At 36.0% G+C, this 23,989-nt stretch overlaps 1 long non-coding RNA gene across 1 annotated transcript in view; it reads right to left on the reverse strand.

Moving 5' to 3' along the window:
* Positions 1-23,989, reverse strand: part of LOC141461735 (uncharacterized) — a 205,862-nt gene that overhangs the window by 91,943 nt on the left and 89,930 nt on the right. The window lies entirely within an intron of this gene.

Raw genomic sequence — 23,989 nt, forward strand, 5'->3', positions numbered from 1 at the left:
AGGTTCGAATCATTATTATTACTATTAACATCTCTGTTATTAACGGAGTTATGTAAGAAAGTGAAGAGAGGTTAGGAGGAATGGCATACTGTGCCTTAGGAGAAACCTAAGAGCTCATCAGTTTTAATCTGAGGGCAAAGGCTGAGCCAATAAAATTTGCCAACGCTAGCCAATTTCTACCATTCAGGAACTCTAAAATAGCTGCACTAGAAAGGGAAGAGGTGCCAAGCCACTTAGTACGAAGACTACCGAATACCGGACACACCACTAGGAAATGGTGTAAGTCTTCAACTTCCTCTCGGTTACACAGCGTACACTTTGTATCTGAAGTCCTGAAGCGTTTGAAATTAAGCGGCAAAACATCTGCCCTTGCTTTAAAGATCCACCTTGCCTTATAAAGTTGAAGATCATTGTTCAGATAGGAATTGTTTCCCAAATCGAACAAGAGCTCACAGTAAAGCGAAGAGAAGCTAGTCTCTAAAGTTTTTTGCAGAGCTTGTTTTTTAAGATATTTCCGAAGCTCATTAGTTAGCAATATAAAGCTATTCCTCCATAGATCAGTGTCGTTCAAGTTGTCTAGGTTCAGATTTACCTCCAAATTTACCATTTCTGCATATCTGCTAACTTCTTTAAACCAAAATAGATTTCTTTTAATTACTTCCCTGGCCAAGATTTTTGGGTATCTGTAATTTGGGAGATCAAGAATTTACATTGTTTACGATTGCCGCAATTCGCATTCTATTAAAAGCGAGATGTTAAGAATAAATTATCTAATTGAGAAATTATTGAGAATAGTTTTACTAGAAGGAATTGTAAGAAGCAAACGACTTTAGCTTACTTGCCCGCATGCGTGGTAGTCACTGTCAGACCTTAACTAGTTAACATTTAAATGAGAGTGTAGCGGCTACTATTGGATAACTATTTCAGAGGCAACTTTTAATAAATGGAGCCAGCTTTTGTTCCATCAATCATCGCGTAGCAATGAGACGGCAGGGTCCTCCAGCCACACGGGTCGCCAGTATCTCCAGTGGGCTCGTTAACATGCGCCGGTTTGGCTGTTCACTTCTTCAGCATATGTTGCGCACTGAGAAACAATATATCATGTTGAACAGAAGTGACAAAAAGATCAAGAATGTGGCATATAGATTATTGATTCCGCCTACTGCATTACCGTTTAAGGAAGAGCTATTAGCTTAGTCAAGGTCTCCTAATAGGTATAGCATTTTGGTTTATAGCTCTAAACAAAAAGACTGGTGTGGACACTCACAAAACTAAATCTTAGTCTTATTCTCAAGGTTCTAACTAACAAATTAATTTTTTAAAGCCCGGATATTAGGAAAAATCAGAAAAAAAGACAAAAACTTGAGAGGGGATAATTATTTTGATCACCGTGTCAAACGAACTTTTAATAATAAGGTGGTCGTTGGTGAGAGGTGAAACATTTAATCCGTTCCCCAAAAATCAATGTCCGCGGTCGCTATGTGGAGTGTCCGTTAGACGACCGGCGCATGTAAATATATCCGAAGTTATGATAATGTATATACAGTCGAGCCTCCCATAAAGGACACTCTCACTAGCGGCCACCTCCATTTATGGACAGTTTTTGGATTTCCCCGTTTTACCCTTATAACACTTTCTATATAAAAGAACCTCCGTCTAACGGACACTCCACATAGCGACCGCGGACATTGATTTTTGGGGAACGGATTAAATGTTTCACCTCTCACCAACGACCACCTTATTATTAAAAGTTCGTTTGACACGGTGATCAAAATAATTATCCCCTCTCAAGTTTTTGTCTTTTTTTCTGGTTTTTCCTAAAGTTTCATATATAAGCTCCATACATCTTGTACCATTTTAATCATTTTTCAATATTACTTTGGACGAACAATATTATTTTTTCCGATATGTCTCTCAAACGAAAGTGGTTAACTCTAGAAGAGAAAATAAATGTGTTGGAAGATTTTGCAAAAACCAAATCGAGCCATCGTCAACTTGCCGAAAGGTTTGTTCTATTTTTCTAATAATAGATGATAGTATGATGATAATTTTACTATAAATTATTATTGATATGAATAAATGTGATTATTATAAAAATTATTAATTAAGTCAATAATATGTAGTTTTATAAATTTTTTGGATAATTAAGAAAAACTTGATGCATATCATATAGCTAAATAATTATGCAATTATGTACGTTTTTAAATCTATTAATAGTAAACAATTTTTAAATAGATGTTTGGAAAAAAAACAACATATTTTTTCATTATGAAACTTGCCTACCTCCTTCTAACGGCCACCTCCAAATAGCGGCCACTTTGCTTGGTCTGTTATTGAGAGGTTCGACTGTACAAATATAATAAAATATTCCAAAATCCCATTTTTTCCCCAAAATGCTGTTCTTAAGTTAGTAAAGACGGGAACTATTGCCAGGTAACAATCCGGTACTGTTTTGCTATTCTTCGAGGTCTCGAAATAACGAAAATTTTGAGTCGTACGAGTGATTAGCCTTCAGCACCCAAACCTGGTTCGGTGAACGAAAAATTTCGCGTGTCGGTGGTTTTTTTTAAACAAAAAACTTTACTAGATATTAAAGAACTACCAGATTAGTTAATTGTTGCATTTTTTATTATCAGTTTACTTAAAATAATATTTAAATGTAAAGATAAGTATTTATTGTAATGAATATATAGGTTTCGTGACCGTAAATTATTAACTTAAGGATTCAAAATTGGCGAGGAATCGACTACATATTATTACTATTACATATTATTACAAACTACATACTTAGGAAATAACAACTCATCTTTTTGCTAACGTTTCGACAAATATATATTGTCTTCTTCAGGGCGTGGTTACGCGGGTTGGTTAAGTTACAGAAAACACTGTGTTTTTATTTGGACCAATTCCTCGCCAATTTTGAATTCTTAAATTTATTGTAATTATTATTATCTTTTAAATAATTTAAGACGCGCCAACATCTGAGGTTGTTGGCGGCTGGTGCTTTTTTCCGGTGCACTGTCGGCCAACCGGAAAGTGTTCTCTCGTTACACTGTCCATTTTCGGACTGTGGGCTGTATTCTAAATATTATGTATAAGAAAATAAATTTTTGAAAGAAAATCGCTGTAAACCTTTTAAAGGCAAACTTTTGGATTCTAAATCCTAAAATTTTGGTAATCGCTAACTAAAATTTGTATTATTTTGTAAATTAGAAAATTGATTGTAATCGGTAGGTATTAATCAAGAGTGACCGAATAGTGTGCCTGCAACTGAAATTCTTCCTGTGGCCGCCTAAGTTTTAAAACACCAAATTCGATTAATAAAATGCAAAATATGTTTCTTAAGATGGTTATGTTTTGAAACTAATAAGTGTTAAGATTGCGATTGGCCTTAGTGACTAGAACTGATGACAATGTTGTAACGAGATCACGGAGTTCCAGTGTTCAGTTAGAGCGTTCGTCCTCCAGCAGTACCATCGCTAATGATCTTCGTGCAGATTCAAAAACTAATTGGCCCAGTTTTCTTTATCTTATTGTTAACACACATTCTTTCTTCATTTCTTACAATTATTTTAATATTTTCTGGCCAAAGTGGGAAAACAGAGCATGACTTTTTTTCACTTGCAAAATAGTATGAAATTTTGGATTGAAACACTGGCCACTGGTAAGTTTCGTTATTTTTGAATGCATTTCGTTATAATGAATTCATTCCAGGCAAATGAGTAACAATAATAGTGATTCTGTAATTGTTAACGTTTGGTTAAATGTACTTCAATTAATTGCATACATTAATTTATTTGTTTAGGGAGAAAAGTCCAATCATAATTTCTTAAATAGTTCCAAAAATAAAAGAAATAAAAACTTAAAATATCTTTAATTCAATATAAAATCAACTAAATGGAATAAATATCTATACATATAAATAAAAATGTAAATGTTCGTTTGTTCAAAATCTTAAATCTCCGAAAGTTCTTCCACCGATTGCTTTGAAATTTGGACACAACGTTGCATTCGAATATGGACGTGTTTTTTGTATACCTATCATACAGATGTCACACCTGTGACAGTATAAACATGCTTTTTCTTAAAAAACAGCGCCATCTATTGGCCGTAAAAGCAACACACGCTACACTAAATATTTAATGATTCCATTTCGATGTTTTCGATTGCATTGTTAAATTGAATGTTCATAGATTGCAATGTGCAACAAATAGCCTTGAATCCAGCGGGCTACAATGTTAACTGTTTTCTTTACGTTACGTCAAAATGACGCATTAGCGAAAACACTGCTGCATTATGAAGTATTACACATGGAATGCGAGTAGAAAATCATTTAAACGACGCAAACGAGGAGAGCGAGTCGACGGACAACCTGACATGTTTAAAGAAACTACTTCTTTTTTAAATAAGCCTGTCCAACGACTTCCAGCAATTGAGAATTTGGACAAGCGTATATTGTAATAAAATAATAGAATGGTAGAATCAGGCACTAGTTCAATCTATACCAGGGGTGAGCAACCTTTTTAATCAATGGGCCAATTTAAATTTAAATTTTTTTTTGCGGGCCGCACATAGATTAACTCTTACTAATAATTTACGAAACGTCCGTATTGCATGTTTGAACAAGTCACCGACAAGTGTGTATCTCGTCACAAAAAAATCGCGCAGACGCGGCGCGTTCGTATTGCATGTTTAAAAACGTCGTCGACAAGTAACTCGCCATAAAAAAATATTTCGGTTTAGTATGTACTACCATTTTATTATAATTAATTTTATAACAATATATTGATGGGAGAAAGTCGATAAAATAAATTCAATTTTAGAAATGCTTGGCGGGCCGCGTGTTGCTCATCCCTGATCTATACAATGTATACACAATAGGCCGGCTAGTCTCGCAAGTACAGGTTTAGGAAAAAAGAAAAATTATCATTAATTTTGACGGAATTTTCTCAATTTCGGTTTCTAACATTGTATTTTTAGGACGAGTGTATATTATACACATTATGTCGGCTATTTTTGAATCCAGTAGTTCAGAAAATAGAGAAAAATTCAAAATATTCATTAGTTTTGCTGGAATTTCCATAATTTCTGCTTCTAACATTGTACTTTAATGCCAAGCGTCTATTATACACATTAGGTCGACTGGTTTTGGATGTAGAGATTTAAAAATAAGGGAAAAATACAAAATCATCATAAATTTTAATGAAATTTTCTCAATTTCGGTTTCGAACATTGTATTTTCATGCCAACCGTATATTATACACGTTAGGTCGGCTATTTTTGGAAGTAGAAGTTCAGAAAAAAGGGAAAAAATATAAAATCATCATAAGAATTTCTGAAATTTCCTCAATTTCGGTTTTTGAAAAATGTCTTTTTAGGACGAACGTATATTTTACACATTAGGTCGGTTGGTTTTGTTTATTGAGATTCAGAATAAAGAGAAAAATCCACATCTAAATCCAATTCGTGCATTGTTTGCAATCATATTGACCACCTGCTCTCCTTCATCTCCAACAGAGTTATGGGAGAAATATAAATCGCACATGGCTGAAGATATTTTCCTTCGAATAAGCAAGGAAAATTCAAATATGAGCATGGATTTCACAGCTGAAATCTACATCGAAGCGTTGATAATGATTGAAGATTTGTGCAACAGAAATCGCTAACAATGTTCTCAATCGAACGGCAATGCCATCACCAAATCGATCTGCTGTTGCTTTGTTCGATGTAGAATTGCGTCGCGATACAAATTACAATACAGGTGATCTTTTGTTGAATACAGTTCTGCGCTTTTGTCGAAGTTATTCTGTCCTGTTTATAAGGTAGACATATTGTAATCCCCAAATTGGAGAACAATATTCTAAAGTTTGCTAGACATGGGATCTAAGTAATTTGAAGCAGTTTGTATTTCTTTTGTTCAATCTGGTATTTCGATGAATAAAACTTTAGCTTTGCCAGTAATACTCGTATGGTTAAAACTAGATGAACACGTATATAATTTAATCACACAGAAAATGTAAATAATATTCAAGAAAATCAATGCGTGTTACGAAGTGTTATTTTTGTGAGTGAGAGATCCCAGTTCGAATCCTGCGTATGACTACTTTTTATTTGGTAGAAAAAATTGTTTATACTAAAGTATGAGCTTCCGCCCCCGACCACTGCGCCTAATTGGTAGATGGACGTTAAGCCTTGCCTGAAAAAATAGGCGATCACTTAACTATTTCTGAGAAATATTTTCGATTATTTCTTTTCACTTTGTAAGCAAGGAACACCAATCAATTTTGCATGGAACACTCATTTGGAGTTCTAATCCACATGTAGATTCTTGACGATATCCGTTGAAACGGGTTGAACTCCATAACGGGTCAAAAGGATCTCTATCATACCCTTAGTCTAGCTATTTGTCGTGGAGGTTGTCATATTCTGTTATACGTGTGTGGCGCCCGCTACAGTTACTCTTCTTACTGTGACTTATCTAACTTCTCTTTAGAGGAAGATTTTATAATCAATCCTTTTAGTATCGCTGTAGGGCAGCTGTAATATGGGTTGGTTGCTGTACGAGGGTCGTTTGAAAAGTCCGTGCAAAAATAAAAACTACTTAATTTTTTGGGGTAAACCTTTTTTATTTTTCAACATAGTCTCCTTTTAGGCTTATACACTTCGTCCAACGCTGCTCTAGTTTGTTGATCCCTTCCGAATAATAGGATTTGTCCAAGTCTGAAAAATAGCCATTCGTTTCTGCAATCACCTCCTCGTTTGAATAAAATCTTTTTCCCGCCAGCCATTTCTTCACATTGGGGAACAAATAGTAGTCCGAGGGAGCCAAGTCTGGAGAATAGGGGGGATGTGAAACGAGTTGGAACCCTATTTCCATTAATTTTGCGACCACAACTGCTGAGGTGTGAGCTGGTGCGTTGTCGTGATGGAAAAGGAATGTTCTGTGGGCCAATCGTGGGCGTTTTTCTTGCAGCTCGGTTTTCAAACGGTCCAATAACGATGAATAATATGCACCTGTAATAGTTTTACCCTTTTCCAGATAGTCGATGAGGATTATTCCTTGCGAATCCCAAAAGACACTCGCCATTATCTTTCCGGCCGAAGGAACGGTCTTCGCCTTTTTTGGCGCAGATTCCCCCTTGGTAACCCATTGTTTAGATTGTTCTTTGGTCTCAGGAGTGTAGTGATGTATCCATGTTTCATCCACAGTGACGAAACGACGCTTAAAGTCCTGCGGATTCTTCTGGAACAGCTGCAAACCGTCCTTGCAACACTTCACACGATTTCGTTTTTGGTCAAGCGTGAGCAATCGCGGCACCCATCTTGCGGATAGCTTTGTCATGTCCAAATGTTGATGCAAAATATTATGTACCCGTTCATTCGAGATGTCCACAGCACTAGCAATCTCACGCACCTTCACTCTTCTGTCATCCATCACCATATCATGGATTTTATCAATGATTTCTGGAGTAGTAACCTCAACAGGGCGTCCAGAACGTTCAGCGTCACGTGTGCCCATATGGCCACTCCGAAAATTTTGAAACCACTTATAAACTGTTCTAATCGAAGGTGCAGAGTCACCATAATGTTTATCAAGCTTCTCTTTAGTCTCCTGAGGCGTTTTGCCTTTCATAAAGTAGTGTTTAATCAACACACGAAATTCTTTTTCGTCCATTTTTTGAAAATCACTCGACTTCCTCGATTCAAACGAATGCCAAACACAAAGAAATAGACCGATCTGGCTGAAACTTGGTGTGTGTTCTTCCAAGAGATGCTACTAACTAAACATAACCTCGATACGCGCCAGTAGTGCTATCTCTCTGACTTTGCACGGACTTTTCAAACGACCCTCGTAATGAAGGTCCTTTTCAGGCTCATTGCCTAACAATCCATTGAAGAACGCATCCAATCAGCGTTTACTGATTCAATTTTACATATAACGAGACTAAGTTCCGAATCTATTAATTTTTTTTATATAATAAGGCCTTAAAAACTGTTCCTTTATTTTAATTTTTGTTAAATGTAATAATAAATTTTACTTGAAACCATTTGTAAACCAATAATTCGATATCTTTTCCGGTATCAGGGAAAGTATCTTTAGAAGGGACAACTCCACAAATATCACCTTTCCACCTAGCCCGTACATATTGTTTGCAAAGATTCTTCGAAGGTTAGCCAGAAACCTAACAGTCAGTTTAGTTGGACTTAGGAGTCTGTTAAGGTCTTCAGGGCAGAGTATAAAGAAGTGGAATAAAAGTGATAAGTGTTTTTTAGTGAGTTGAAAAACATTAGAATTCGAAATTTAACAAAAAAATTGTAGTCTAGGCTTAAGAGAAAATGGCGAAAAATTGGGAAATAGTCTTAGTAAAGTCGTTGCACTTCCGCCTGGTGTTTGGTCGAATCCTTAGGATTGAATACCTAAAGCTTTGGATGTTCTCTTGTCCAATTGTCTTACACCACTGTCCAATAGATAATAACATTTTTTACGTCTTCTGAGATTCTGAAAACTAGTATTTCTTCCGTTTAAAACTTACGCATATATCTTTTAAACGTTTATTTAGTTGCAATAAACGCATTTATTGCATTACAAGCCGCATGGATAGTGCATACAATGGCCACAAGGTTGGAGAAGTTACCCCAGCGGTAACGCTCCAAAAACATTTCACTAACTATTCAGAGAGGAGATCGCGAGGCCACTGTCTTTTAAAACGTCTAGAAGGATTATTTGCAATTGCCCATTTATTGAATCAGTGAATTTGTGATGAGATTTTTAGGTTAAGATGCAATTTTCTGTAATGGGTTTCAGCAATTTGTGTGGCGAAATGTTCTGTTTAAATCTGTGTGAATGGTTTGATTGGTGAAGTAGAAAGGAAGCATTAACTGTGGAGCGAAGAATTTGAGATTCGGTCACAATAAATTTATAAAACTTGACGCCTTAAATTAAAAGAAAATAAAACGTTTCTCATAATAATGAAGATTTTTGTTACTCTTTTTACAGAAAAAATCAGTGTCGAATATACGTATGCATAAATCAATATAATAATCCTAAAGAACAATCCTAAAGAAGAGCTTTGTAAATTAATTAATAATTTTTAAGTGGAAAATATGTACGCAATATTTAATTATTTAAAAAAAGTTTTAAAACTAAGATCTTACACTTTACAAGGTTTATAAAGTGAACATGAACTTGAACTCCTTTGCAACAGATACATTGTATCTCTATACAAATAAAGTTTAATTGAATCCAATGAAAAAGCTATAGGTACTCCAAAAATAACTAAACAATTTTTTTTTGAATTTCAAAATCTACCAAAGTTAAGTTTAAAGCTGGTTAATTTTGGCAAATAGCTGGGCCCCCCTTATGGTCTAGAACAGTGTAACTTTTTACGAACCGCAACACACCAAATTCTACATTTTAATCTGTCTGTCACTTCCAAAAGTTTTCTGTTTATTATAGAACAAATTAAGTACATATTTTTATGCACTGATGCAGTTATTTTTCATTGTAGAATATTATTCTGTTTTACTAAAGCACCCATACTTCAGAATTACCTCCATAAACGGGTTTTTTTGTGGGTATTCTTTCATTAACGAGGTGTACTGCTGCGACTACGACCTGCCCTCATGAGACCAGTTATCTGCCTGTAGCATCTCCAGGTGATGGAACCACTCACCCAGATTCTCTAGGCAAGTTCTAGGACGAGAGACGGGAGCCAGCAGTCAGGGAATTCGGTGGGCCAACATATCCTTTCTTATCAAAGCGTTCCGTGATATCCTGAAAAGGCTTTGCCTAATTAAACGAAAAGAATGATGCTGTATACGGTGAACTCTCCAATCCACCTGGTAATTACCATGCTCTTCAACCATCTCCTCAAAACGCTACTGAAAAGTATCTTCAGGAAAGTATTTTTGGAAAAAAAAAAAGCCGGCAGGTTGAGAGATCATCACTCGCGAACCAACGCCTTCCAAGATTTACCTGAAATAGGCACCGCCCCAAAGAAACTGGATGAATGCAAATACAAATCCAATTTCTTTCTCTCCAATGAAGCGCTCTGAAGGGATGAGGAACCGATATTAAGTGGTAACCATTTCGTGATGCCAACTATACCAACTTCCTCAATGCCCACATTATCAGGTAGTCAACTCGAACTTTACTATATCCAAATCTCAGAAATCGCGGCACATCCGTTGCGGTACTCTGGTCTAGAATGAAGTAATATGTGGCAAGCCTGATTTTAGATTAGTTTTGTTTACTTACGGTCTTACTATAATAGGGTTTGCCAGGAGATGCATTTTTCTGATGAAATGATGCATTAAGAGGAACCACTAATTGTCTTATTGTAATGAAAAGATGTAGCTGTGGATAGCTGAATACGCAATCTAAGTTGAGTGCGATCTGATCATTATCTTATTGATTAGTTTATCGATATCTAGCCTTTCATTTTATTGACTTCCGGCCAAACCTAGAGAACATGTTAATAACATGTCCAGTAATATTTACTTATTTAGACAATTACTTCTACCTTTTTTTAAACATTTAAATTGCGCTAACCGGCATCTGAAAAAAATCTTTAAAATAGATAAATTTCATCTAGTGTCAAATCATTTTTGTTAGCAGTAACAATATTTAGATAATGAAATCGTATAATAAACAGAAATAAGAAATGACATTTAACACTAAACCTACCACGACCGGTCAATTGACCGTTTTTTTTAAAATTTGGTTTAAATTTTCTAATTACAACGTCATCATACCACCATTAAACTTCACGACTTTTCCTAATATTTGATTTTTGAGAAAAATATGTAGTCCGTCTTAACTACCGCGACCGGTCATTTGACCGGCTGAATATTTTCATTTAATTTACTTATTTTAATATATTATTTTATTTGTTTATTTATTTTTTTTGTAACAGAATTCTCTCGAAAACTCAATTTGATAATGCATTTATCGGATTATTGTTTACATGTGGTGCATATGAGGCCAAAAATGTACGATATTGCCCTTTTCTATGGAACAAAAAAAATAGGGACGAGCATTCTTCTCAAACACTGTGAGCAGAAATGTGTGTAGACGGAAATTGTGAGGTTTATTCGATTGGATCAAAGAAATCATCGCTTACAAAACCGATAAATTTGCTTTGATTTCTAAATTTTGGAACAAATTCGTAGAGAACAGTCAAAACTGTTCTAACCAAGAGCATATATCTCTTCGAAGGACAGTTGTACCCAACAAAGTCAAGATGCAGACTTACTCAGTACATGCCAAATAAACCGGACAAATTTGGTATCAAATCTTGGCTAGCATTCGATGTAATAAAAGGCTTTCCATTTTTGGAAAAAAGTGAAAGCAGAGAATCTATAGTTCCGCTTCGGGTGTTGGTCGCTCTGAAATTAGCAGAAATGTATACACAGCTCGTAGGAAGAAATATAACCGTGGAAAATCTCGGAGATGGCCTCAACAAATAGTTTTCAATATCCTAGACTTAGCCCCAGGATAAATGTATGGATTTTGTATAAAAAAAACTACCGGAAGTGAAATTTCAAGGCAAACTTTATATTACCATTGCAAAAGCATGTCAAATATTAGTAAAAGAACAAATGGTCGGAAAATAGCCAAATAAGATACTGCAAAGGCAATAAGACTAAAAAATGCTGTCTAAACTGTAAAAAATACGTGTGCGGGGAATTTGCAATCGAGAAGCCTATAATTGTAAAAAATGATGCAATAAAGAGTAAAATCTACGAGATTTATTTTTAAACAAAAGAAACTGCGCTTTTTCATTGTTAAATAATTATTATCTTTATTCTAAAATAAAGATAATAGAGTAACTAAACTTTTAAGAGAAATTTTTGTAATCAATTCGAGAAAAATTTTGAAATATCTAAAACCTAATTAGAAATAAGTGAAAACTTAAAAAAATGCAATTAGCTATACCTTTTCCCCTTCAGTTCAGCAAAAAAACCTTAAAAGTTTTAGAAAAATCTGGTATAAACACTGACTCGGCTTTTTATTAATAATAATAATTATTATTATTAATAAAAGGCGCGTTAACATCTGAAGTCATAAGCGCCCAGAACGTTTTTTCTGTGCACTGCCGTTCTTCGGACGGAGTTCTTCTCCTCGTTACAGACACAACATCGTCCATCACCGGACTGGGTGCTGTAAGCAGATTTTAGGAAGAGAAAATCTAATGGCCAGCAGCTGGATTCGAACCCAGGACCTCTAACTCTAAGCAGATCTACTCCTACTACTGTTCTTTCACAAATTATCTAATTCTAATTCACAAATTATCTTAGCATTGAGATCATTCGAGTCATATTTATATTTTACCAATATTATACAATTTGTAACCGTACATTGCTCTGAAATTTAACCTTACAGGATACTTTAAAGTAATCGCCTAATTTTTCAGGCGGGGGTTTAACGTTTAACTACCAATTAGGTGGACGAAGATGAATTAGCAAAACATACTTTACTACAAAAGTTCTCGTATTAAATATTAAATAAAATTTAAGGCATAGAGTCAGGGAATCGAACCCAGTACCACAATACATATTAGCGTTGCAGGTTTCGCCTTTAACCGCTCGGCTATCGTGGGTGCATGCTACTTACTGTATTTTATCTATCATTTGTCATAATTATATAACAGCCATCTTCAGTTTAAAAACTATTATTTCTTAGAACAGTTATTTTTTTTTGCAATGCCTGTACGATTGAATTGTGACATTTTTTTCTCAGTGGCTTTGTTATCGATGATTGGCGTAATCGGAAAACGTAAAGACACTAATTTTTGTATTAACCATTGTATTTAACTCAGGCAAATCTTGTGTTTCCGATTTTTTTTCCCAAGTTGAGACGATTGCAATATTTCTTCTTAATTAGATGTAAGAGAATGTAAAATGTTGTAGAGTTGAGTAGTGAATTAAAAGGTTTTTGTTTTTATTAGAACAGCCCGCACATGTATTCCTGATTCTTTTATTAATTACCACACGCCTAAATTCACACTGAATGACAAACAAACTGATCTAATATCCGGTCACGCTATCTACATATATCTTTCAGTTTTATATTTTTTTAATCGTATTACCCTACTCTTAAGACGAGTTGTTTTCTTCAAGCTAAACTAGTAAGGGCTTAGTACAAGCTTGTCAAATTTACGAACTTATGTATTCACCGGATATTATTCATGTTTTTTTAAGAAAGAATGAAGTAAGACTTGTTTTTCATCGACTGGTCTTTGTCTACGTGAATCTCTTCCTACCGCCCACTTAGTGCTTCTCCCACCAACTCCCCTCCAATTGACGAATTAGTGACAATCTTAGACAGTAACAGACATGGTAACGAAATATGAATTATGAAAGTGATATTTTGGTCTAGCAAGTTCTTTGGCTAGTTTCTTGTAGATGTACCTCATACTCGGGGTTAAAGTTTGACATAACAGACATCTATCACAAACTTAAAAAAAACTTAAATTAAATCTTTAAAATATAAAATATGAATTTTAAATCGGGAAATAATAGTGCCCTGTTTGGCTTAAATAACGCGAGAGATACATATTTTGTTGGATTGTGAATGTTTTACTATTTACAGATAGAAATATCTACATCAGTTTAATTTTACAAGGGAACATACAAACAGACAAACTAGACATTCAGTTTAAATAAAATTAAACCTATTTATATTTATTTGAAAATATGTTTAACCTTGAAGAAGAAAATTAAGCTATGGTTGTCAAATAGAAACTAAGTTTGCCCTACACATATTAGCAAAGAATTGAAATGAAATTAATGTTTATATATGTATAATATTAATATATACACATAATAATAATAGGTAATAAATTGTTTACTATTTACAGGTTGAAATATCTACATCAGTTTAATTTTACAAGGGAACATACAGACTTAGACAAATTAGACATTCAGTTTAAATAAAATTAAACTTATTTATATTTATTTGACAATACATATATACATTATGTTTAGCCTTAAAGAAGAAAATTGAGCTATGATTGGCAAATAGACATTAAGTTTGTCTCACACATATTAGCGAAAAAATGAAATGAAATGAATGTATTATTAATTAATGTATGTAGGAGTTACGGTCCAAAAACCTGATTGAGGTTTCATAAGGACCACTGGTTTTGACAATGATTATGAAAACTACATAAAAAAAACTGTGAAAAATGACGTTGACCCCGTTTCGATATCCCTAATATTAGTTGAGATATTTAAGATCACAAAATTACAATTTTATCTTACGAGGGTCGTTTGAAAAGTCCGTGCAAAAATAAAAACTACTTAATTTTTTGGGGTAAACCTTTTTTATTTTTCAACATAGTCTCCTTTTAGGCTTATACACTTCGTCCAACGCTGCTCTAATTTGTTGATCCCTTCCGAATAATAGGATTTGTCCAAGTCTGAAAAATAGCCATTCGTTTCTGCAATCACCTCCTCGTTTGAATAAAATCTTTTTCCCGCCAGCCATTTCTTCATATTGGGGAACAAATAGTAGTCCGAGGGAGCCAAGTCTGGAGAATAGGGGGGATGTGAAACGAGTTGGAACCCTATTTCCATTAATTTTGCGACCACAACTGCTGAGGTGTGAGCTGGTGCGTTGTCGTGATGGAAAAGGAATGTTCTGTGGGCCAATCGTGGGCGTTTTTCTTGCAGCTCGGTTTACAAACGGTCCAGTAACGATGAATAATATGCACCTGTAATAGTTTTACCCTTTTCCAGATAGTCGATGAGGATTATTCCTTGCGAATCCCAAAAGACAGTCGCCATAATCTTTCCGGCCGAAGGAACGGTCTTCGCCTTTTTTGGCGCAGATTCCCCCTTGGTAACCCATTGTTTAGATTGTTCTTTGGTCTCAGGAGTGTAGTGATGTATCCATGTTTCATCCACAGTGACGAAACGACGCTTAAAGTCCTGCGGATTCTTCTGGAACAGCTGCAAAACGTCCTTGCAACACTTCACACGATTTCGTTTTTGGTCAAGCGTGAGCAATCGCGGCACCCATCTTGCGGATAGCTTTGTCATGTCCAAATGTTGATGCAAAATATTATGTACCCGTTCATTCGAGATGCCCACAGCACTAGCAATCTCACGCACCTTCACACTTCTGTCATCCATCACCATATCATGGATTTTATCAATGATTTCTGGAGTAGTAACCTCAACAGGGCGTCCAGAACGTTCAGCGTCACTTGTGCCCATATGGTCACTCTGAAAATTTTGAAACCACTTATAAACTGTTCTAATCGAAGGTGCAGAGTCATCATAATGTTTATCAAGCTTCTCTTTAGTCTCCTGAGGCGTTTTGCCTTTCATAAAGTAGTGTTTAATCAACACACGAAATTCTTTTTCGTCCATTTTTTGAAAATCACTCGACTTCCTCGATTCAAACGAATGCCAAACACAAAGAAATAGACCGATCTGGCTGAAACTTGGTGTGTGTTCTTCCAAGAGATGCTACTAACTAAACATAACCTCGATACGCGCCAGTAGTGCTATCTCTCTGACTTTGCACGGACTTTTCAAACGACCCTCGTATCCATGACCGGTTTTCAATATTAATTTTCCACCAGAAATACACGTTTTTGGAGATCCTCTGGCTGCAAAAAATGTTTTTGGTGACGCAAAGTGAAAAAAATAATAATAATTGAAGATTTTAAAAAAATGTAGTGTAATGTAATGGTTGTGGGTGAATCAGGATAAATTTGTTTTATCATCAAATAAAAGCAACCATCACATCATGTTGATGTACCCCGTATGCAAGACTTTTTGACCTATGATTACATTAAGAATCTTTTGCCGGGGTGTTGGTCTAGTGGTCAAGAGCGTGGCTTTGTAAGTTCGAATCCCGCGTATACAGTCATTCTTATTACTTAAAAAGTCATAATAATTTTTTTAATCAAGTGTAGTCATACGCGGGATTCGAACTGGGGATCTCCCACTTACAAAGTCACGCTCTTGACCACTAGACCAACACCCTGGCAAGAGATTCTTACCATAATCACAGTGCAAGAAGTCTTGCATAAGGCGTACGTTAAAATGATGTGACGATTGCTTTTATTTGATGATAAAACAAATCTATCCTGATTCACCCACAACCATTAAATTACACTACAAGTTTTAAAATCTTCAATTATTATTATTTTTTCACTTTGCGTCACGATAAACATTTTTTGCAGTCATAGGACCTCCCAAAACTTGTATTTGTGGTGGAAAATTAATATTGAAAACCGATCACGAATAAGATAAAATTGTAACTTTGATCTTAAATATCTCAGCAAATATTATGGGTATCGAAACGGTTGTGGGGAGAAGTATCGGCCATCTATCTGACTTCACGTTGATCAGGGATAACATTTGAACTAATAACGCTGTCTAGCAAGACTTTTATATCTATCACAATTGTTTGAAGTTGAATGAAAAGAATTTGAGAGAATAAATAATGTTTCTTAGCATTTATGAACTATGTAAAAATTGCATATGGTGCTGTTTGTCAACAAATCATAAATTAACACAACATGGGTGCATTATAATTCAAAATTAGGCCAATATTGGCACATTATTTTATAGAAGAATTCACAGTAAGAGCTGCAGTTCTAACATAAAGTTGGTATACTTATTGTTTGCAAACAGATGTACAACTTTTAAGGGCATTTCTTGGCCAAGGGGAATGTTTGGACTTCTTTCTAAGTGGCTATTTCAATGTAATGCAAGGACTTTTCACCTGTAAAATACAATAGATTAAATATCTAGCTGAAATCCTAGAAATATCGGCCGACTGGAAGAACTAGTCAGTTTATTTAATAGATGCAGTTCTACTAAAAGCTAAATATAGCGTTTATCGCAGCGTGTAACTCAGCGTTTTGAGATATTAGGAAAAATTGCAGCGATATTTTCTCAAATATTAGCACTTCTTTCTACAGACTTAGCTTTCATTTTAAATTTTGTCTGCCACTGACAGATCTGCCTTTTCAAAATTATAGCCTAATAAAATGCCTACCTACCCTATAGCTCTGAGATTGGATCTGGAGAGAACATGAAAAGTACTGGGTGATGCTTCCTGGGGTCAAACATAGCAAGAGAGTTATGCCCTTGGCTGTGTAAACAAAGAACCAAAGAGAGACTCTGGGCTTGGGTAGAAATCAGATTACTCTGATTACAGGCCTATTCACGGGGCATGGCAGGTTCAGGAAGCACCTGCACAAGATAGGGCCTTATTAGCTCGGAACCGCTGCACAGATTGTGGTCAGGAAGAGGAAGAAACGGCCTCTCTCACCTGTTATTCGATTGCTTTGCAATCGAGCGGCTGCGCTACCGATATGTTTGGTACTTTGAGACCAAAGGAGATTGTAGCGCTGAAGGAACTAGTAGGGAAAGCCCTCAACCTTCTTAGAAGGGGAGTTTTCACCTACTAGACTTAAGGGAAGGCACAATAAGCCTCTTGGTGGCTGCAGTGCCGTGGGGCATGGGTCCCGTCCCGCCGTGTAAAATCTAAAATCTAAATCTACCCTAAGGCACTACGGCCCTACAAGGACCTGGGTTTCTTCCTCCACTCCTTTTTGCCATTCGGCTTTGTCGCAGGCTTACCTCCGCCATCTTCTGACACCAATTCCTCTCATAACTTCCTCCTCACCATCTCTGTTACGGCTTCCTCCTGGCTTTACCACAAAACGTTTCCTTGGAATCCTGTTTTGTTCCATTCTTTCGGCATGTCCAAGCCACCTTAACTGATTCTCTACCTTGCAAAAGATACCAGATCTGCTTCCCCGAACATCTCCCAAAGCTCTTCATTTTTTGCTAAAATTCTCCAACCCCCCCTCACACTTGCGCAGACCAGGTCAAAAAAATATAGCTTAATAAAATAGGTCACCCAAAAAACTAACTTTGATTCAAAGAATGTGTCTAACTTTGCCCAAAAAGTACTCACTTCTTTCAAAGACTTCCTAAGACAATAAGACGGGCTAGTTCTAGAGAAGTCTGTGAATTACACTAAGAAATCTGTGGCCTTTTACTCAGGCGGGACATTGTTGAAAGACAACTGGCAGGCTTTGTGTCTTTAATGTTGGCACTACCGCACAGTTGGGGCTGTCAGATCTAAGATATTTATACTAAGAGGCCCAATGGCTGTATCTGAATTATGTACCATGGTTTTGATAAAGCTAGTGATAAAGAAAAATATGGGCTGTATAAGCTAAATAATAGGGAAGACTTACACCACATCCTGTCTGAGTGACCATCCTGTTTGAATTCCGACTAAAATGACTGGATGTGAAATTCTTATCAGCTCAGTTTGTTGTGATAGACTCTTTTAGTAATCAGAATATTTGTACTTCGATTAGCTTTGTGAGACAGGCGTGGGTAGAAGTACATGTTCAGCATTACTAGAAAATTTAATTATTGATTTCCAAATAATTACTATTTTATTTCCTTATTTTTCTTTCTTTATAATTTTAATTATCTTTTTTTTTCAAGTAGAAGCTATTGTTTTTGTAGTAGTTATTGTTTTTGTAGTAGTTATTGCTTTTGTAGTAGTTATTGTTTTTGTAGTAGTTATTGCTTTTGTAGAAGTTATTGTTTTTGTAGTAGTTATTGTTTTTGTAGTAGTTATTGCTTTTGTAGAAGTTATTGTTTTTGTAGAAGTTATATGTTACTACTCTGTATTTTATTTTCATACAATGTAAGAACATTAAATTTATTATCATGTTCGCCTTTTTTATAATTTATTAAGTATTTTCTTTTCCAAAGAACAAGGCTCACAGCGTTAGCCATGTTCTTTTGTGCCAAGCTAATAAAATCATTTTGGTGCTTGAATTTTTTTTGAAATAATAGTATTTTTTTTTTTTTAAATGATTTAACATTTGAGGTTATAGGACAACACTCCGGACAGTGTGCTGTAAGAAGAGGGAAAAAATCTAAGGGGCAGTAGCTGGATTCGAACCCGGGATCTCTGCGTGGGAATCGAGTACGCTAACCCAGTGGTCGGCAAACTTATTAGCCAAAGAGCCAAATCTGCTTGTTTAGTAAACTTTTATTACACTAAATAAGTAGTACACTAAATAAAACTAAATTTCATACTTAATAAATATTTATTAATGCGAACAATGTGCTTGCATCTCCTTGAAAAGTTTGAGTAAGTCAGGTTTGTATGTTGTTGTTTTTAATTTTAGGTATGATTCCAAGTTCTCATCAATAAGACGACTTCTCAGTTTACTCTTGATGATGTCCATGCTTGAAAAAGATTCTTCGCATATATATGTAGAACCGAAAAGGGAAAGAACAGCAAACGCGAGCTTTTTCAGCTGATCGTATGAGTCAGGAATACTATTCCAAACGTTGAAAATGATCATATCTTCCTTCTCCAGGTCATTCAAAGCAGACCACTTGTGTTGTGAACTAAGATCACATTTTTTCTTCTCCAATATTTCCAATTCAACACAAAGACGTTCGAATTTGAGAGCGCCATATCTCCTTGTTTTTTTAAATCCAGCAATTGTATTTCAAAGCTACAAATGTCAATTTCAAAAGGAGAAAATTTCAACTCGGTTATCGTAGCATTAAGAGGATTTTTGACAAATGCTAAAGTTGCTCTGCTGTTTTTAAATTCCTGAAACCTGCTATACCATACGAACAATTTCAGCCGGTAGCTTGTACATGGTTTGTGTTTACGTTTACGAAAACTAATAAAATTAAACTCGATGTTCGTTACGTATTTTTACAACAATATAAAATTTTAATTACCTATCTATCTTTTAACTTAAACAAAAAATTATACATGTTCTCGATTTATAGAACAATTTTAATTTATCAAAATAAGATGTAATTTTTTTCTTACCAAGTTTTATTTAAAATGAAAATATTATTGCGCCTTCCGTGGATATTTGTGCCAGAGCCGCATTTAAGGAGCCAAAGAGCCACATGCGGCTCTGCAGCCGCACTTTGCCGACCACTGCGCTAACCGCATAGCTAATCCCTTCTCTATATAAATATGTGTACAAGTCCTATTGTTATTATTTGTGGATATTATAGTTTCTTGGAGCTTTTTACTTGGTTTTTTTAAAAAAAGTTTCCATTAATTTTTTTACAAACTTTATGTTTTATGAAAATTTCACGATAATTGAGAATAGAGTTTGTTTACACAGTATTTGTACAATTTGGATTACACAGCCTTTTTTTTTATATATTACAATATTATTCTGTAATTATTTTTAATTAGACCAGTACTTTATAAATTGAATCTCACTTAATACTTTGAATTACAAGGGTCGTTTGAAAAGTCTGTGCAAAAATAAAAACTACTTAATTTTTTGGGGTAAACCTTTTTTATTTTTCAACATAGTCTCCTTTTAGGCTTATACACTTCGTCCAACGCTACTCTAATTTGTTGATCCCTTCCGAATAATAGGATTTGTCCAAGTCTGAAAAATAGCCATTCGTTTCTGCAATCACCTCCTCGTTTGAATAAAATCTTTTTCCCGCCAGCCATTTCTTCATATTGGGGAACAAATAGTAGTCCGTGGGAGCCAAGTCTGGAGAATAGGGGGGATGTGAAACGTGTTGGAACCCTATTTCCATTAATTTTGCGACCACAACTGCTGAGGTGTGAGCTGGTGCGTTGTCGTGATGGAAAAGGAATGTTTTGTGGGCCAATCGTGGGCGTTTTTCTTGCAGCTCGGTTTACAAACGGTCCAATAACGATGAATAATATGCACCTGTAATAGTTTTACCCTTTTCCAGATAGTCGATGAGGATTATTCCTTGCGAATCCCAAAAGACAGTCGCCATAATCTTTCCGGCCGAAGGAACGGTCTTCGCCTTTTTTGGCGCAGATTCCCCCTTGGTAACCCATTGTTTAGATTGTTCTTTGGACTCAGGAGTGTAGTGATGTATCCATGTTTCATCCACAGTGACGAAACGACGCTTAAAGTCCTGCGGATTCTTCTGGAACAGCTGCAAACCGTCCTTGCAACACTTCACACGATTTCGTTTTTGGTCAAGCGTGAGCAATCGCGGCACCCATCTTGCGGATAGCTTTGTCATGTCCAAATGTTGTTGCAAAATATTATGTACCCGTTCATTCGAGATGCCCACAGCACTAGCAATCTCACGCACCTTCACTCTTCTGTCGTCCATCACCATATCATGGATTTTATCAATGATTTCTGGAGTAGTAACCTCAACAGGGCGTCCAGAACGTTCAGCGTCACTTGTGCCCATATGGCCACTCCGAAAATTTTGAAACCACTTATAAACTGTTCTAATCGAAGGTGCAGAGTCACCATAATGTTTATCAAGCTTCTCTTTAGTCTCCTGAGGTGTTTTGCCTTTCATAAAGTAGTGTTTAATCAACAGACGAAATTCTTTTTCGTCCATTTTTTGAAAATCACTCCACTTCCTCGATTCAAACGAATGCCAAACACAAAGAAATAGACCGATCTGGCTGAAACTTTGTGTGTGTTCTTCCAAGAGATGCTACTAACTAAACATAACCTCGATACGCGCCAGTAGTGCTATCTCTCTGACTTTGCACGGACTTTTCAAACGACCCTCGTAGCAATAAAAACTTCGCTATCAAAATTTGCTCAGCGCTTTGAAGAAAAATATCTTTGTGAAAGTAATTTTTTATGTATGAAATGCCCGATTTTTTTTATTGCATAATCATTCTTGATGATATTAAGTAAGTTATTTTTCTTTGTTTTATCTAATTTATTGTGTATTACCTAAAGTGTAATCAGGCAAACTCTTTTGTTTAAAGTACTGTGTACTACAAAACAATAAAGTAAAGGAAAAAAGTAAAGTAATTGCCTATTTTTTCAGGTCGGCTTTACGTCCAACTACCCAAACTAGGTGTCGTGGACGGAGGCGACTAGCAAACATACTTTACTATAAATTTCTCATATTAAACCATTAAATAAAATCCAAGGCCTAAGACCGGGGAATCGAACCCAGTACCACAATACATATTAGCTTTACAGGTCTCGTCTCTTAACCGCTCGGCTACCGTGGCGCCTTACAAAACAATAAATAAATAAATAATATAACATTTTGAAAACTTTTTTTTTCCAGAGAAATTCGATTCATTGCACTTTTGGGGAGATAGAGGGGTGATTGGGTTTTCTCTAAGGTGCTATTTTTGTGTAATTTACTACCTTACCACTTGTATATTATTAAAAGTGTTCGGTAAGACAGTTGTATAAGGGTTGATCGTTAAAAAAATAACTTTGAAAAACACCCAATTTTGACAATTTTTTTTCTCTTTTTCTATAAAAGATAAAATTCCCAAATTTTCTTCATAATGTAGGGCAAACCCTCGCTTATAATTGTATTTTTTTTCTTTGCGACAACCCAGATCTAATAGATTTAGAGAAAAACGTTGCCTAAAATTGATAAATGAGGCATTTTTAGAAACTGTTTTGGTTTTATCTTCTAGTTATCTTGTTTATAAACAACGTAGCGTCTAAATGCTCGTAAACTGATTTCAATGAATGAAAGGTCATTTGATTTGGAATTTCATGTACGTAGATGGGCATTTTGGGGGTCTCATAGTTGAACATGCGATGGAAGAGGAGTTAGCAACATGTTTGTAAGACCCCGTCACTTTTTTTTTTTGAATGATTTAAGCGCCCGGAGATTTTTTATCAGTGCACTGCCGGCCTCCGGACAGTGTTCTCTCGTTACAGACAACACTGACCATCACCGGAAAGTGAGCTTGTAAGAAGCTCCTAGGAAGAGAAAATCTAAGGGTTAGCAGCTGGATTCGAACCCGAGACCTCTGCGTGGGAATCCAATGTGCTAACTTCATAGCTAATCTCTTCTCTTATTATTATTATTATTTTTTTTTTTTGCCGCATCGACTGCTGAGGTCTTATTATTATTATTATCTCTCATTACAGACAACACTGACCATCACCGGAAAGTGAGCTTGTAAGAAGCTCCTAGGAAGAGAAAAATCTAAACGGCCAGCAGCTGGTATTCGAACCCTGGCTCTCCGTGTGGGAATCCAATACGCTAACCGCATAGATAATTCCTTCCCTCACCCACTATTATTATATGTAATTTAATTTGTTTTACCGCTAAGAAGGGTTAAATGCGTTTCCCAAATCTCATTTTCCAAATTTTTTTCGAGTTTAACGCAAAAATCTCAACTAAAAGTGCAGTTTTCCTCAATGAAGTGTTGCAACCGTTGTACACTTAATTTTAAATTATAAATAAGTAAAAATATTTTTTATGACATTGCAGTCGAATTCGACTTTTGTCGAAATTCACAAAAAGTGTCAGTTTCTGTAAGATAAAATAAATAATTATTTTAATGCATTTTTTAATTTTCTACAGCGTGAATCGGGAGACAGTTGTATAAGGCGGTACAAGTCGAATTTAGCATTTGACGGGATCGTTTGCTGTTAGGGACAGTACAGACGAAGTGGGAGGTAGATGGAGAGGTTCATGGAACCAGCGCTTCTAGTGAATGGGCCAGGACAGTATTAATCAACCCTGTAGTAGAAAAAAGATTCTATTAGCTGTAAGGTGTACAGATTGGAATAAAGGAGTGTAACTGTTTGTAAGAAGCCGGCGATGTAAAACATTACGGGAGAACGTACTATCGATGATCTGTTATCGTCAGTAGGCTGAAGCAGTGGTCCGGAATGCGGGTGCTAAGGGTGGACATTGTGGTGCCTCCTCAAATGCTGGCGCCACCACTACACGCACACCAAGGATAGCGCGCCTTCCTATCAGCGTCCAGGCGGCCGGTGCCCACTCCAGCCAGCCGTTCTATGGTTCACCCTTTCTCTCGCGCCGTCGCGCGCTCCTTCTCTTTGTACTCGGCTTGTACTCTTCCAGACCACTTCTTATTGCTGCTGTGAAGCAGACCCCCTTGGTGGCGAAGGTCCGGCGGCGCTCTGCAAGCACGTCCAGAATCAAGGAGCCAAACACAGCCCAAAGCCAGTGTGTGTGTGAGAGACGCTAACTGGCG

Source organism: Rhodnius prolixus, unplaced genomic scaffold (assembly GCF_049639745.1).
Source record: "Rhodnius prolixus isolate KJV_2025 unplaced genomic scaffold, Rpr scaffold_12, whole genome shotgun sequence".
NCBI lineage: Eukaryota > Metazoa > Arthropoda > Insecta > Hemiptera > Reduviidae > Rhodnius > Rhodnius prolixus.